Source organism: Triticum dicoccoides, chromosome 2A (genome assembly GCF_002162155.2).
Source record: "Triticum dicoccoides isolate Atlit2015 ecotype Zavitan chromosome 2A, WEW_v2.0, whole genome shotgun sequence".
NCBI lineage: Eukaryota > Viridiplantae > Streptophyta > Magnoliopsida > Poales > Poaceae > Triticum > Triticum dicoccoides.
Window position 1 is genome coordinate 463,732,839 of NC_041382.1, and position 5,527 is coordinate 463,738,365.

The following is a 5,527-nucleotide window of genomic DNA, read 5'->3' on the forward strand; positions in this document are numbered from 1 at the left end:
TCTTTGTCTGTGCCTTTCCTTTTACCGCACTATGTTATAGAAAGAATCAAGATACTTCAGCAATGGTAGCCCAATGGGGTAGTTCCTAAGTATGTTCTGTTTCACAAAAAAGTTCCTAAGTATGTTCTAAATCTGAAAAATGCATTGCTGGGTGAGGTTGATAGGTGTACTGGTTTCCCCGCTTCTTGATCGGTTTTTTGGAGGCCATGGGCATGTCATTTTTTATATTTGCATGTACTTTGTTCCTCTTCGCTATTTTCTCTCTTTAGTGTTTCTTTGATGTTCCTTTCTCGCACCATTCCCGATCCTTGCTTTATTAGGTACAATAGTTTCTTTGTTTGCTGCCAATAATGAATATAAATATATAACTCTCGAGTGTGAGAAGCAGACATGCTAAAACTGTTGCCTTTGATAATTTCTGCACAAATCATGTGCTGCTACTGTATGGGTTCCAAACGGTTTGGGCTAAACAATGTATAAAAAAAGGGCAACCTGGTGCATGTAGCTCCCGCTTGCGCAGGGTCCAGGGAAGGGTCCGACCACTTGCGCTAAACAATGTATAAGTTTACAAAAAGGGTGTGTTTTGGGATGGCTATGAAGTACATTTGAGAAATAAGATCTCTTCTCTACTTTTAGTAAATTTGCTATCTATATTTTGTACTTAGTTTAGTTTGAATCGGTACCATAACAAGGCTAGGTTTAGTAACTATTTGTTTATTTCTTTTTTTAAACGATCGAGAAATCATCGGTACACTTGAAGGCCTGTACAAATCTTCTGGTGTTTGAGTGCTTGCCATGATAACTCATTCATGACTAAGACTTGATTAGGCATTATTTATTCTTAAAATGCATATACTGTTCATCCATGCCGACTCTCTATTTCATTACGTCTCTGCTTATTCGGGCTAACTAGAAATAAGTGATGCCTTCTCAGCATGGAAGTTATCACACTGTTGCCCATACTATCTCGGAGTTGCTTCTGCATCATTTATGTTTGTTCTTTCCTAGGTAACTATGATACTTCTTATTTTCATTGTTTATTCCATGGTAGTATGTTCTACAGGTAGGTGTCTGACCCTATCGTTAACTATTGAGCTCTGTTTACAAGACCCTAATGAGCGTTGTTATATTTACCATAGTATACACCTAAATAGTCAGTTTGTCATACTCATTGTTTTCCTATTAAAATGAGCGTTGTTATATTTACCTCTGTTGGAAAAGGCAGTGCCTAGGAGGCGCTTAGGCACGCCTAGGCACTAGGCAACGGCCAAACGCTTCGTCTAGGGCATAAATGGAGGTCTAGGCAGGGCAAGCAAGGAATTGCCTACACAAGCAAGAAATCATGCCACATACTGCACTGATATGCCAAACGAGTTATATTCCAATGGTAGTATATGGTAATTAACTTATTTATATGCCTAAACTAATATCAACACCTATATAGTAATCACAGATACACTACGAGTAAAAACTATATTACCGCTTAGGCCGCGCCTAGGGCGCTTAGGCACTGCTTAGGCACTAGGCGAAGGCCAACCGCCTCGCTTATGCCTACCGCTTTTTCCAACCTTGATATTTACCATAGTACACACCTAAATAGTTTTGCAAAAGACCCTAATAGTATGTCAATCTTGATGTTCTGTGACTCAAGTCTGCAGTACCCGCTGTGTGAGTGTGTGCTGGTGTGCGCGTGCATGCCTACATTGTACTTGCTGTTTCTAAAAAAGACCCTAACAGTATACCTCAAAAAAAACCTAACAGTATGCTTTTTTCTAATATACATGTATTCCTTATCCTTGTATTTGAACATTTTCTGTATTCAAAGCTAACCACAGTTTACAAGATCTAAGATCCAAAATCTTCCCCTTCAAAAGAAAGAAGATTAAGGCTGAAGATTCATTTATTTTTTTACAACGATCGAGAAAGGATCGGTACACTTGAAGGCCTGTACATATGTACATCTTCTTTTTTCACTTTCATTGTTCCTCTGGCTCAAGTGATAGCCACATTATGGAAGGAGCGAGGGTTGACAACCCGATCTACAACAACGACGATCCAGGTATGTACATATGTACTAAGCAGCACCGCCATTATCTCTAAATTGTGTTGATGACATGTGTACTAAGTTAAATATTACATAGTGTGTCTGCAAGCAATCCATCACAGCGTGCTATTACATAGTGTGTAAATTCCTGTGCAACTTCTCTGGTCTTGTGTTCAACTCTGCTTATAAAGCCTTGTGAAGGAGAAATATCATCTATCATGTATTTCTGTGTTGACAGCCAGTTGCTTAATTGATCGACTATAGTATAAAGAAATGTATTAGAAGATCATAAAGGTAAATATATACAAGTAGCTGTCAAAACATAATTTAGTATACCATTAGGAAAGGTATATACCTGTACGTAGCTCAAAGGGCCAATACTTCTGTTCCTCACTAAATCACATCCGAAACAACCATAGTGATCCTCACAAGATAACCAACTTTTTGAATGTGCCACCTCGGTGTTATTAGGTGTGCCAGTTAATTATATCTGTTGACCCACGGTGTGACCTACTATGAACTATGTCCATAACCGAGGACGCGGCTATCGATAGATTATACACTCTACAGAGGTTAGTACATTGTACCCACACCACAGAATTCATGGCCTCATGCTCCCATTCAGGTGGACCAACGACATTCTGACAAAACCAATCTATTGCATGACACTCCCGGCCACTCTGACAAACTCCCCTTTGGACTAAATCCTGGGTGGCCCTGATGTCACCGCGTGACATCCGACACCTTCGTGGCCGACCACCATCGTGGCCAAAACTAAAATAAACGTCCCAAACAGGGACAATGGTACCATACAACTCCGGGCACACAAGGTTATGGTTTCCTAGCGGGCCAGTGCAGAGCGGGCACATAGCCTTCCCTAGTTGGAGGCACTGGCGAGAGGCATGCCAATAAACCGAATTAGGGCCTCCCCATCCAGGCAAGTGTGGTTGCACTGGTGAGCTCGATTCGGTGGCACCATGACTCGATCAACAGCTTGTTCAAGTTGAATTAACATCATGTTTAACTTGAATTTAAAATGATTTAAGTCATAGTATGGAATGAAATTCACGGGTCATGAATATGAAAAGTAAATGCATCATTATTAGTATGAACATATAACATGATTCTACTGCAAATATTACCAAGATGACATATATTCTACTGCATAGATATAACATGGATGAAATAATATGCACAAGGTTCATATAGCAAATTATTTCAACTAAATGGTATTAAAATGAATTTTAATTCAAGTAAAATCATTGTTATTGCAATGCCATACTTGCAAATGATTGTTGTGGCTTGCCTTAGTTCAGAGGAGTGTCACAATACTCCCGGTCTTCTCCAAGGCAACTAGAACCTTCTGAAAAATAATTAAAACGCAAAAAGAAAATGTCACATAAAGCCTTTTATTGCATCAGAAATTATCTACAGCAAAAAAATCTCAAACTTGGCAAACAGAAACTTTAGCTCATTACAAAACTAGTGCAAAAAGAATCAACTCATTTGGACTTATGGTTTAGGAGATATTCCTGGTCAAAGTTGTGGTCAAAATATATGAATTAAACTAAAATTCAGAAAATCCAGGAGAGGCCACGTCGAAGGCGTATTTTCAGAATACGCCTCCACTCATACCGCTTCGGGCGAGCGAGAGAGAGGCTAAGAGGTGGGGCCCCCTGTCAGGTTTGAGGGAGAGAGAGGGAAATAGAGGAGGCGGCTCTGTCGACGGTGGTTCTCCGGCGAGGAGGCCATGGCGACCGTCGGAGAGGAGGGGGATGGGTCCAGCATCTCGAGGCGAGCATAGATGTACCCGAAGTGACGGCAGAGGTGGATGGACGGCGTCAGGGCATTCTTCTCCAGAGATGGCAGGCGGCGGAGCTCGTCGGAGTTGATGATTCCGACGCGATTCCGACGAACCAATGGCACCATCGTGCTCAGGAGATCAACACGAACATGCCTGAGGGAGTGGGCGAAGGCGGGGAGCATCAGAGCAGGAGATCGACCGTGGGGGATCCGCGGCCAACTCAGGCGATCGGTGGCAGGAGGCCCTCCAGGCCTTGCCGCACTAGCTAGGAAGAAGATTTGTGGCCAGAGTAGTAGTTTGGGATGATTGAAATGACTAGGGAAGCGCTCTATATATAGACGACGAGGAGACTGATCTCGGGCTCTATTGAAGATGAGCTGCAGAAGAAATGAGAGGGGGAAGGGCTCGGACTCGACGCGTAGGGGTAGTAGACGATGCCAAGAACAGTGGGTGCACACGGCCAAAGCTACATCGCACGAGGTGGGACAAGACGTTCACGCGGGCGCACTGTACCGACCGGACTCGTCGTGTCCGCGTCCGTCGTGCAGTCTGCCGGTGTCGGGGAGGGGCAGAGCAGTGCTAGGTGGAGAGAGCTGAGTGTGTTGAGTGGAGCGGACATGCTGCGGTGGCGTGAGGAGGGCAAACGGGCGGCGGCAGGAGGGTTCCGGCGTCCAGAGCGCGCCGAACACCTGTTGAACACCCTGCACACGCGCGGTCATCACGTACACTGGCACACGCAGTGCGTCTGAGGCTGCCAGACCGTGTCTAGAGTGTAGTCCCTTCAACACGGTGCTGCAGAGTGCCCTCAGATCGACACCTAGCCCAATGGACAAGACATGAGAGGGAAGAAAAGTTTCTGGACAAAAACTTGTGATGAGACTTGAGATAAAATTACTTGGAGTTAAAGAGTAAAACTTGGAGGTTAAGCTTCTACTAGGAAGGTAGTCATGTGGTAAAAATTTCAGCACAAATGGATCAAGTAAAAATGTACTTGCTTCACAAAGTGACATTTCTGTCTAGAAGTAAAAATATTTTCTTGAGCTGAAATTCTCCAAATGACCATGGCATATTTTTGCATGGGAAGGTGATGCATGATCCAAAGAATATTTTGGAATTTATTGGGAATTTTTAGAGCAAGAAAAATGAGGGTTGCTTCGTAGCATATTGAAGAAACATTCATTTTTAGAATGAAAATGAATATTATTCCATTAAATAAAATTATTCCATGGCATTATTTTGAGAGTGATGAGGTCAAGAGAGGGTTTAGTTATGATAGAACCCACTTGGAAGAAAATCAAAATGATTTCCAAGTGATAAGTCCAAAAGAAGTTGACTGGAAATCCAAATGCAAATCAAATATTCAATAAATCCCAGAAAAAGAAAAATGTGCAAAATCTAGGGTGTCACAAGTTACCGCATCAAGACGCGCGTAAGCTCGTTCTCCGCCGCTGATGTAACGGTTCGGGGAAAGAATGGTGGCCCCCTACGGCTGTCAAACCAGAGTTAGAGAGGAGGCCTGACGACTGCGGTTGCACTGACCAGACGGCTACCGCAAGAAGCAAGCATCCGACCTCCTTCAATCCATCCAGATGACGAGGTCATTGCCGGGCTCCAGCAAGGCGACACAACAAAGGAGCCGCCGAAGGTCTCGCGATCTTCACTGTGACCTCTGCCACACT